This window comes from Alligator mississippiensis, chromosome 3 (assembly GCF_030867095.1).
Source record: "Alligator mississippiensis isolate rAllMis1 chromosome 3, rAllMis1, whole genome shotgun sequence".
Lineage (NCBI taxonomy): Eukaryota > Metazoa > Chordata > Crocodylia > Alligatoridae > Alligator > Alligator mississippiensis.
In genome coordinates, this window is record NC_081826.1 from 40,686,371 (window position 1) to 40,698,929 (window position 12,559).

Sequence of the window (12,559 nt, forward strand, 5' to 3'; positions counted from 1 at the left end):
CCACACACATCCCTCCCCGCACACCCACAGCTCCCCACAAACCTATACCCCCACAATATACAAGCGTAAAACTTCATTTTAAGCTATTGTGAAATCACCTCTGTGTACACTACACAAATGCATATAGAGCAGGACAAAAATGATTTTTGAAATCAAATTAATGACTGTTGTAGATGTTTGCTTTTTAGAATATTGTTTGGTATTTTTCTGGTTCCATAATGGCAAAACCCTTTGCTGAAAGGAGTACTTGCGGGGGGCAAGGGGAGGGACTTCTGGTGGCAAAGGTCAGAGGTTGGGGGTGGGACTTCCAGTCACAAGATGGTGACTAGGGGCAGGACACCTTTCAAGGGGTGGGGCTATCCATGTGGCCCTTGACAGCTTGCCAAAACTTGGTAAGTGGCCCTCTGCCCAAAATAATTCCCTGCCCTGCTCCATGGAGACCCTGGGATTGCAAAGCAGTGTCAGCTGGGGTTGGGGCAGAGCTGTGATCTGCTGCCTGAACATGCCTGTGACGTGGAGGGAGCAGATTGCAGCTGTTCCCCGGACCCTGGCCCCACGCTGTCACTGCCCCATAATACTGGGGTCTCCATGGAAACCAGCCATGATCTGCACAGGTGGGGCATGCAGCTAGGTGGATGGTAGGGTCCAGGATCTTGGGGCAGTGACAGCTTGGGGGCAGGGCTTGGAGCTGGGCTGCGATCCACTCCCTGCACACCCCTGTCTGTCAAACCCACACCTGCTGCAGAGTCATACAAGCAGTGAATCGCAGCTCTGCACCGGGCCCTGCCCCTGCTCGGTCATTGCTCCATGATCCCAGCCTTGCCCGCTTGTCCTGCTCTTGAACACTGCTCCCCACCCGCCCATGGCTCCATCCCACATTGGGAGTTTTGGTGAGCTGTTGTGGGTAGGGGGTGCTGACCCAGCCCACGACAGCTCAGCAAAACTCCCTGTGTGGCCCACGGGCCCACATAATTGCCCACTCCTGCTCTATATTATAGAGTACAGGAGATGTACTTCATGCTTTTCTTTTACTTGTCAGCAAGAGATACATGTAGCATAAAGAACTCCCCAGTCCATCCGTTACAATGTGCATCAGTGTTGCTTGGGGGTAAAGCCAATAAGATGGTATTTGAATAGAGAGTTGCTCATTCTTTCAAACAAGGCCTGGTCCATTCAAGTTGGCACTAGCCTTTCTGCTATTTTCAGGGAGTATAGGTCCTTACAGAATAAAGTTTGCTAATAACAAACATCACACATCAGATATGTATGAAATGATGAATGTCTCTACAATCTCAGGTTTCCCCTCTCCTTTTCATTAAAACATTAGGTGCTGGCCCTGATTAAAGGCAGAGCATTAACTATTACAGCCCAAATAGTCTAGAAAGCCAAGCAGTACATTTTCGATACAAGCATGTCTATCTTCAAGTCTCTGTTTTGTGCTTCTATTGTTACCAAACGCCACCACCTAAAAGTCAATGGTATCTCCCTGGGACCAGTGGGAATCGCAGCTGAGAATTTAAAAAAAACAAACAAACTTGTTTACCCGATAGAGGGCTCATTTACATGAGACACTTTACTGCACAGCAAACCAATTTGCTGCGCAGTAAAGTGTCATTGTCTACAAATATGTGGCAATCAGAGTGCAGTAGACTAATTTACTGCACTGCTAGATAGTCTGATCAGATACAAATAGTATCTGGCAGTTAAACGCACACATAGACGGTAATGTCAGGATTAGTTTACTTCCAGTCCCTATTGTTTTTGCCTATATGTAGCTACTGTAGAAATTGTAATCCAACAATTAGACTGTTGGTGTTTAAGGAAGTGAGGTACAAATTCATCTTCAGCTTTCATAGATTTCATAGACATTGATTAGGGGCTGGAAGGGACCTCACAAGATTATCAAATCCAGCGCCCCCACCATAGGCAGGAAGTCTGCTGGGGTCAAATGATCCCAGTGAGATATGCATCCAAATGTCTTTTCAATGAGTCCAAAGTAGGTGCTTGCACCACCTCTGTGGGGAGTCTGTTTCAGATCCTGGACATTCGGACTGTAAAGAAGTTTTTTTTTATGTCCAGTCTAAATCAGCCTTCCAGAAGTTTGTGGTGTTAGTCCTAGTTATCCCTTGGGGAGCCCTGGTGAACAACTGTTCTCCCAGATCCTGGTGCACCCCCCTTATATACTTACAGGCTGCCACCAAGTGCCCCCTGAGCCTTTTCTTCTCCAGGCTGAAGAGTCCCATGTCCCTCAGCCTCTCCTCATACAGCTTGCTCTCTTGGCCTTTGATCATGCAGGTAGCTCTCCTTTGGATCTCTCAATCTTATCCATGTCCCTCCTGAAGTGGGGGACCCAAAACTGGACCCTGTTTTTGCTTCAGATGCATAGGTGGATGCATACCAGAGTTTGATTTGCTTTTTCTGGCTATGGGTCGCATTGGTGGCTCATGTTCATGATCTCTTTCAAATTCTCCCCCAAGTCTCTTTCGATCGTGGTGCTAGCGAGTGGAACACTGCCGAGCCTATAAGTATGATGTTGTTTTTTCCTCCCAAGGTGGAACACTCTACACTTCTCTACGTTAAATGCCATCAGGTTTTGGTCCACCCACCTTGTGAGCCTGTCCAGGTCAGCCTGTATCCCCAGCCTTCCCCCGTAGTTTAGTGTCATCCACAAACTTTTCCAGTCCACATACGATGCCCAAATCCAGATCATTTATGAAGATGCTGAAGAGTACTGGCCTGAGTACTGAGCCCTGAGGGATACCACTGGTCACCCTGCGTCAAGTTGATTTTATGGTCACAAACTACTACAAGATCATTTCAGGCTGGACATAAGGAAGAATTTCTTTACTGTCCGAGCCCCCAAGGTCTGGAACAGCCTGCCACCGGAGGTTGTTCAAGCGCCTTCATTGAACACCTTCAAGATGAAACTGGATGCTTATCTTGCTGGGATCCTATGACCCCAGCTGACGTCCTGCCCTTTGGGCGGGGGGCTGGACTCGATGATCTTCCGAGGTCCCTTCCAGCCCTAATGTCTATGAAATGTCTATGAAATTTGCTCCCATCAACTAATACTCTTTGGGTCTGACCCCAGAGCTAGTTACCCAGTTCTCAGACTGTGAGATGGTCAAGGCTGGAAGTTCTCCAGCTTAGGCATGAGGACATTGTGGGAGACCAAGTCATGGAACAAAAAAAAAATTAAAGCCAAATGCAGCTCTAGGTATTTATGACTGTAACAGGTCGCCCTCCCCAGCGCCATCTTCCCTGTTATCCATGCCTTACGTGGGGTGCCCTTGAAGTCCCCATTAAGGTTCTTGTGTCCCACTCTCTACTCTTCTGCCACGTCTTGATGGAAATTATTATACTGATGTTCTTGTAAGTGGGAGACTGCCTATTGTATTTCATATGCTGGGGTCTTCCGCCTCCACTGACCTTCACCCCCACCTTTCTCTAGCTAGGCTTCCCTGTCTAAACCCACTAAACAGGGTTCAACTCTGAGGCACTACCCTTGTCTTGAGGCTTGTGGCCCTCCTTTCTGCTCCAGTCTGAAGCCTGGCCTAGAGGCCCGGCCACTGGCCCCACAAGTTCAAGGCCGGGGAACGGCCCTGATCTCACACTGTCCCAGTCCAAAAAAACCCCCAAAATCAGACCTCAGGTGTACCAGACCACCTTGGCCTTTTAGGATCGCACCCTCTAGCGCTGGGGTCTGTACACCCTAAAATCCTGTGCCCACACTGGCACCAGGGCCAGTGCACCCCAAATCCTGTGCCCACACTGGTGCCGAGTCCCCACGCTGTAGTGGTGTAGTACAAATACGTTAGATTTTAGACATAAGGCCTAAATTTAGACACAATGCTTTATTTTTGCAACATGCTTCTGTATCCAATATGGCTTGCAAATAGCTTCTGCACTAACTTTTGCACATAGATTAAGGCCTGCTTAACACATAGAACTATCTCAAGTGACCTAGAGTTACACGAAGACAGGGGGTTACTAAAGGCCAAGTTTACCGCAGTACCCCCTGTGCAACACACACAGGTGTGACCACATATCCCATAATAAGTTGAGCATAGCCACCTTTGAACTTCGACATCCTATGGAAACTTAGATATAACCATGGAAACTGTGACGTCTTGCAGAAACTTAGACGAAATAATAGAAGCTTGTAGAAGTTGTAAGACAACCAATAGCTGCATAACACAACACGGTTCTTTGTTTAGGTAAGCTATAAAAGGACCCCCAAACAGTGTCTGGGGGTCGACTTTGCTTTGGGTTACTTAACCCCTCTGTCAATCGACTGCGCAATCAATAAACTTATAATAGACCCAGCCTGAGCGTGTGACTCCCTCCTTGAGGTATTTGGAGAAAGCCTCCAGGGGCACGAAACTAGCAGTTTGTGCAACAATTTGGCGAGCCAGCCAGGAGACGCCTTTGGTCCACTCCGAGGGTCGGACGACGAGACCGGCGAAGGGGGTCATGGACGTGGCCACCGGACCGCTTTGGAGTCTGCCACAGTCCCCGGGTACGTGAGTCGGGACACCCGGAAGGTTAAAGGCTCTCCTTTAGAGGAGTCAACCAGGCTGAGTGGGTCCGAAGAGAAGGCGCCGGGGTGTTGGCAGAGTAAGTATTCGCTTTCTTGTGTCACTTGGGTAGTCTGCCGGGGAGCTCGGGAGTCCGGACATCGGCTTTAACGTTCAGCATGTGGGTCTGAACTTTGGAAGTCCGGACATCGGAATTAGCGTTCAGCATGTCAGTCTGAACATCAGCCCCGGGGACTCTGTTAATGGGAAACATGAGCCGCTGACCAGGTCTAAGACTAAGGCTGAGCCTAGCCGCCCCGACTCTGCCTGACAAGGTATTGTCAAACGCAAGGGGGCTCAGCTGGAACCTCGTGACTCAGCGGACAGGACTCTGAGTGAGTGTGTATATTGGTTGACACAATGGGTTTGGGTAGCTCCCGAGAAGAAAACTGCAACCCCATTAGGATGCATGCTAAGGAACTTTAGTAAATATAAAGGGGAATATGGGATAAAGATGACGAAGGATGACTTGATTAAGTTTTGTCAGTTAGAGTGGCTGACGTTCGGAGTAGGATGGCCGGAGACCGGTTCTTTTGATGTAAAAGTGGCTAATGCAGTGTTAAAGGTGGTGACGGGGGATGGTCATTGGGAACAATACCCATATATAGATTCCTGGATTACAACTATAATGGCTCCCCTCGCCCCGTGGGTCCAAAAATGTAAGGGAGAAATGTGTAAAATGTTGCTGGCAAAAGACACTGGGAAAAAGCCCCGAGTCCTTGTTGATGCTGGTAGTGAGGTAGATCAGACTCAGGGACTAAGGCGTAGGAATAGAGCACCGTCTCCAGCCAGCACTGACTCTTCGAGAGGAGGAAGCTCGGAGAGTTCCCAGGCGTCGCCCCAAACAACCTCCAGTAGTCCAGGACCAGGAAGCTCAGGGAATTCCCCCGGGACGTCTCAAGCAGACCTTGATACTTTGAGAGGGGAGGAGGGAGGAAGCCCAAGAAATTTCTTAGCATCAGCCCCCCCTCCTTATGAGCAAAAAGAGAGAGACAAACCCCAGGATCCTAACCCGGATCCCGATCCGGATTATCCTTGGCCATCGGGTTGCTGGCCCCCGGATTGGTGTCGCGACTACTGGGATGGATGGACACTGGCACCACCACCACCAGTACCACCCCGACGCAGACCCATTCGTTCAACCCATAATCAGGCACCCCGATACCAGTGTCCGATGAGACAAGTGGTAGTTCAGGGAGAAGAACCCACCTTTGTCTATGTGCCCTTCCATACATCAGACTTATTCAATTGGAAGAATCAAAATCCGTCTTTTAGAGAGGACCCCGAGAAAATGCAGAACTTGTTCAGGTCAGTAGGGCAGACTCATTGTCCCACCTGGGCTGATGTTCAGATGATGTTACATACCCTTCTGACCTCCGAGGAGAGGCGATTGGTACTGGGAGTGGCAAATCGGATAGCTGAGGGACAAATAAGGCATGGAGAAGATGTGCGAAATATCTGTCCTATTGAGAGTCCCGATTGGGACAACAATTCGCCCGAGGGAAGAGAGCGAAACAGCAGGTATTTAGGAATTATAGTGGAAGCCTTAAGCAAAGCGGTACCGCGAGTAACAAACCTCTCTAAATTATATGAGGTCCGTCAAGGAAAGGATGAATCTCCCTCGAGTTTTTTGGAACGGTTGTATGATGCCTTTAAGAAATTCAGTAGTTTGGACCCTGAGGCCCAAGAGAATCAGCACATGGTAAACATGCTGTTTATTGGGCAAGCAGCCCCAGATATAAGGAAAAAGCTGCAAAAGGCTGAAGGAGGACCAGGGAAACCTCTTTCAGAACTTGTAGAAATTGCGTACAAAGTTTATGGAAATCGAGATCAGGTAGCGGAGAGGAAGGAGGAAAAACGCAGGCAGAAGCAGATGGCAATGCTAGCAGCCGCCTTGAGCAAGAACCCAAGTTCAGGCGGGGGACGGAAGGAGGCACCTGAGGGGGGACAAAAGAGAGGAAAAGGCCGACTTTAGCCTGATGAATGTGCATATTGTCGAGAGAAGGGACATTGGAAAAATGATTGTCCTAAGAAGGACAAAAAGAAGGAAACCCAATCAGGGGTTCGCCAGATGCGGGCAGAATCCTCAGGGGAAGACTCTAGTTGAAGGGAACCGGGGTCCAAGACCACCACCCTGCGGGCAAATGCCCGAAAGGATCCCATGGTAGAAATAAGGGTTGGTGGCAGAAAATACCAGGCTCTAGTGGATACTGGAGCAACCTTTTCCATGATCCCTGTGAAACCCCCTCTAGCTGAAGAAAGCGGAAAGCAGGTGACTGTGGAAGGGATAGAGGGAAGACAAACCAGATTACCAGTATGTAAGCCCCTCCTCACTAAGATTGGGAATAATATGTTGGAGCACGCTTTTGTAGTATCACCTGCCTGCCTGGGGCGAGATTTGTTAACAAAATTGCAAGCTGAAATTTTCTTCCGTGAGGATCAAATTGTGGTACAGTTGCCAGTAAAGCAGGGCTCAAATTACCAAATGGCCCTTCGAACAGTCAAGATAGAACCCGAAACAAAAAAAATTGAGATTTTAGAGAATGTTGATTCATGTGTGTGGGCAGATGGGACCCCTGCCCGGGCAAAATGTGTAGATCCAGTCAAGATTATTCTGAAAGAAGGAGAGGGTCCTGTATGTGTAAAACAATACCCTCTGAAGAAATCTACCCGGACAGGCTTGAAACCACTGATTGAAAAATTCAAGCGGTATGGGTGGTTGATAGAGGGATCATCCCCCTTTAACACCCCGAATCTGGGTGTGCCAAAAGCCGATGGCATCTCCTTCAGATTAGTACAAGACCTGAAAGCAATAAACAAAAAGGTCTTAGTGGATCATCCAATGGTGCCAAATCCTCACACCATTCTAACCCAAGTCCCAGCTGAAACCAGCATATTTTCGGTACTAGATTTAAAAGATGCTTTCTTCTCTATTCCGCTACATGAGGAAAGTCAGAAATTATTTGCCTTTGAATGGGAAGACCCGGACACATATCATAAGACTCAGTTGCTATGGACAGTGTTGCCCCAAGGATTTGTCTCGTCTCCTCATATCTTTGGAACAGCGTTGCAAAAAGATTTAGGACGATGGAAAGAAAAGCACCCCGAGGTGGCGCTGCTACAATATGTTGACGATTTATTGATAGCAAGTCCCGATGTACAAACCGGAAAAAGGGCGACAGAATCCTTGCTGAATACCCTGGGAAAGAAAGGATATAAGGTGTCAAGGGAAAAAACTCAAATTTGCCAACCGAAGGTTACGTTTTTGGGATACGAGGTTGAGAAGGGGGTTCGGGCTTTGAGTAAAGATCGAATCCAAGCAATACAGGATATGCCTGCCCCCCAAAATCCCAAAGAACTGCGAGCCTTTTTGGGCCTAACCGGGTTCTGTAGACTATGGATTCCTGACTATGGGGGGAAAGCCAGACCCCTATATGAGTCTCTCACTAAGGAAGGCATTGCCAATTGGAAATGGTCTAAGGAAAATCAGCATGCGTTTGAGTTACTGAAGGCTGCCTTTTTACAAACACCCGCTCTGATGATCCCAAATGGGCGTAAGCCCTATAGACTGTATGTGCATGAGAATAAGGGGGTGGCCTCGGGGGTCTTAACTCAACCAGTAGGCCCAACTTGGAAGCCTGTGGGATACTATTCCAAGGTCGTAGACCCAGTGGCAAAGGGGTGGCCTGCATATTTGAGGGCTGTCGCCGCCACAGCTACCCTTGTGGAAGAGGCCCAAAAGATTGTTATGGGAGCTGATATGAAAATACATACCCCACATTGGGTTCCCCAGATTCTCGGGGGAGAGGGAGGAAAATTTTTAAACCCCTCCAGACAATCCAGATATGAAATCTTTTTCCTATCTAACCCAGGCCTTACCTTCAAGCACACCACTGCTCTAAACCCAGCCACCCTGATACCAGAACCGGGACCTCCGTGCCATGACTGCTTAGAGACATTGACACAAACAGCATTGATTTGTCCTGATTTGACAGATGACCCTCTCGAGAACCCAGAGGAGGAGTTTTTTGTAGATGGCTCAAGTAGTGTGATACATGGTAAGCAACACACGGGATGTGCTGTGGTAACGTTGACTGAGACTGTGTGGAAGGAGAAACTCCCTGCAAACTGGTCAGCGCAAGCAGCGGAACTTACTGCCCTAACCCGTGCATTGGAATTAGGAAAGGACAAAAGGGTGAACATTTTTACAGACTCACGGTATGCATTTGCCACCGTTCATGCCCATGGATTGCTGTGGAAAGAACGTGGGTTCATCACGGCCTCTGGACAAAGAATTGCCAATGGGCCACAAATTGTGAAGCTGTTGGACACCCTTCAATTACCAAAAGAGGTGGCCATAGTACATGTGAAGGCCCATGGCAAGGCTGCAGACGAGTGTCAGAGGAAAGGAAATGCAAAGGCTGACATAGCGGCCAAAGAAGCGGCACAGATGGGAGGAGAGGCAGCGTTTCAGGGGTCGGTCCATGACATGCCCTTTCTCTTAGAAGATCGTAAAGTGGAGTACGGTCCAGGGTCAGATAAGCTAGCCGCCGAGCTTAAAGCCAGTAAGAATTTGCAGGGATGGTGGGTCGTACCTGGAGGGAAAGTGTTAATACCTCAAGGCCTATTGGGAGAAATACTCCACCAGCTGCATTCTTCCAATCACATGGGAGGAACCGTGATGGGAGACTTGTTGACTCGTCAGATGGTAGCCCCAGGTCTTTACCTGGAAGCCCAGAGAGTGGCCTCTCAATGCCAGACCTGCCAAAAGATGAATCCAAAGTCCACAAAACCGCCGGCCCCCAAGGGAGGGAGACCTTGGGCCCAGTATCCTGGACAGGCTGGGCAGATTGACTTCGCTGAACTGCCTAGATCCGGTCGGTACCAATACCTACTGGTACTTGTGGATCAATTGACTGGGTGGGTGGAAGCTTACCCCACAAGAACGGCTACTGCATCCACAGTGACACGAGTGCTACTTCACGAAATAATACCCAGATTTCTGTTGCCTGAATCTATTGAGTCAGATCAAGGTAGTCATTTTGTGGGGAAGATAGTACAGGAAGTGTCCAAAGCTTTAGATATCAAGTGGAAGCTCCATACCCCATGGAGACCCCAGAGTTCAGGCCAAGTGGAGCGCATGAATAGAACACTGAAAGTTATGCTAACAAAAATCTGTATTGAAACTCATTTGAAATGGCCGCAGGCACTCCCACTGGCTTTAACTCGTATTCGTAGCACACCACGTAGGGGGATTAAATTATCACCTTTTGAACTGATGTTTGGTATGCCTCCCAGGGTCTTGCCAGCAGGATGGAGAGAACCAGTTACAATAGAATTAGGCAAGTCCGAGATTTGGGAACATGTTATTGCCTTGCAGTCTGTTTTGTCTTCCCTGCACAGGTTTGCGGCACCCTGCCAGAGCCTCCCGCTGGATACACCCATCCACAACTTTAAACCAGGTGACCAAGTCCTGGTACAAAGGTGGAAAAAGGATCCCCTCGCGGTACGGTGGGAAGGACCATTCCAGGTGTTGTTGACTACAAACACAGCTGTTCGTCTAGCAAACAACGACAAGTGGACTCATTGCTCAAGGATAAAGGCTTTTCGTCAAGAGGACACCAACTCCCAGGGTGTAATCACTCCGGAAGCTGAGAACACCCGGGAACAAGAAGCCAGCCAATGGAAAAGCGAATCAGTAGGGGACTTAAAATTACGCTTGCAAAGATGTGGACCTTAACCTATTGGTTAACACTCTTGTCTCTTTTAGGTACATCAAACCCAACGGTTGTGTCTAACTGCTGCAAATGTGAGAAACGCGACACTATTCCCTTCTCTACGACCGCCTACGAACAGGCTAAGTCCTTAATTTCTAAAGCCTACTTATTTCCCATTTCTTACTGCTGCCCTCAGCAAGAGATTATGATAGAATTCGTAGTCACCATAGGCCACAAGGTTAGGTGTGTCAAGATGAACCAGGCACTCTGGAAGGATATCCACTCTGGAAGGATATCCTCAAATATCGACCTTCAAGTCTCCAGCCTATTCCCACCAACATAAGTGGCCCCTCAGTTATTGCCATTTCAAAATGTGGGGGACCACCTATAAACCCATGGGCGGGAAATTCCTGGGTAACCCTCCTCAGGGACTCGGCCCGGGCTTTAACCAATCACAGTTGCATTTTGTGTGCGCTTACTCCTAGTGAGGAAGGAGTCCCCTTTGTACCCATCCCCCTCAACAAGACAGGTATACTATCGGATTGGGGCTTTAACCGTCAGTTCAATTTCTCCGGTCTGTACGACGGTTCAGAAAGACTTAGAGTGGTAAAAAGTAGGGGTTCTGTATGTATTTCTCAAAAGGGAGGGGGATTCGAAGTCGGGGAATCAAAATGCCAAGATACTTGGACCTCTACAAAAGCGGCCCCTCGAGAGGGCCCCTGGAGATGTATTAGTACCTCATTCAATACATATAAAAATTGTGCCTGCCTATGGGCACTCTTCAACTACAATTCCTGAGGTTCCATTCGGGGTAAGCATACATTTGTTTGGCAGAACTGCTCCGTGCCCCTACGAAAAGATTCCCAAAAAGGCTCATTAACTTTAGATTTAATGTCCTCCTGCTCTAGTATCACCAATAAAGCCTGTGGGCTATGGTGGATATGCGGACAGTGGGCATATAGACAACTTCCCTCCAATTGGACTGGGACTTGTTATTTAGGAGCTTTGGTTCCCGGTGTTTGGATGACACAGCCTACAGTCGCTGGTATTAAGACAATACCTCCCAACACTCACCGCGCTAAACGCAGCACTGATAACTCCTTTGAGAGTGTAGCCAAAGGCGGGAGCCAAAATTGGGGTGACGATGAATGGCCAGCAGAAAGGATCACTAAGTATTATGGTCCCGCAACTTGGGAACCGAACGTAGTTGGTAGAGAGCCCATGTACTTAACAAACCGCATCGTAAGACTCCAAGCCATAGTAGTTACCAACAGGACAGCTGCAGCCCTGCGCCTGATCGGCGATCAGCTCACCCAGCTACGTACTATGGTACTGCAAAACAGGTTAGCTCTTGACTATCTACTGGCCAGTGAAGGAGGAGTGTGCAAAAAGTTAAATTTGTCTGACTGCTGTTTTTTGACGAAATTGATGATAATGGGGAATTAATAAAAGCCTTGGCAGATGACATAGAAAAGGTAGCACACGTTCCGGTCCAAACTTGGAATGGGTGGAAATTTGATTGGTTTCCTACAGACTGGATTCAGGGACGGCTTGGATGGCTAAAGGGGGGCATAGTAGGTCTTGCTCTAATACTATCAGTGCTTTGTATGCTTCCCTGTATTATACCCTGCACCGTAACCCTTATGAGACGAATTGCTAAGTCAGTTGTCAAGTGTGAAATGCTTGTGCGTTATCAGGCACTGGCCCTCACTGAGAATTATCAAAATCTGTAGAGATAGAAAGCATCTTGAGGGGGGAGTTGTAGTACAAATACATTAGATTTTAGACATAAGGCCTAAATTTAGACACAATGCTTTATTTTTGCAACATGCTTCTGTATCCAATATGGCTTGCAAATAGCTTCTGCACTAACTTTTGCACATAGTTCTATGTGTTAAGCAGGCCTTAATCTATCTCAAGTGACCTAGAGTTACACGAAGACAGGGGGTTACTAAAGGCCAAGTTTACCGCAGTACCCCCTGTGCAACACACACAGGTGCGACCACATATCCCATAATAAGTTGAGCATAGCCACCTTTGAACTTCGACATCCTATGGAAACTTAGATATAACCATGGAAACTGTGACGTCTTGCAGAAACTTAGACGAAATAATAGAAGCTTGTAGAAGTTGTAAGACAACCAATAGCTGCATAACACAACACGGTTCTTTGTTTAGGTAAGCTATAAAAGGACCCCCAAACAGTGTCTGGGGGTCGACTTTGCTTTGGGTTACTTAACCCCTCTGTCAATCGACTGCGCAATC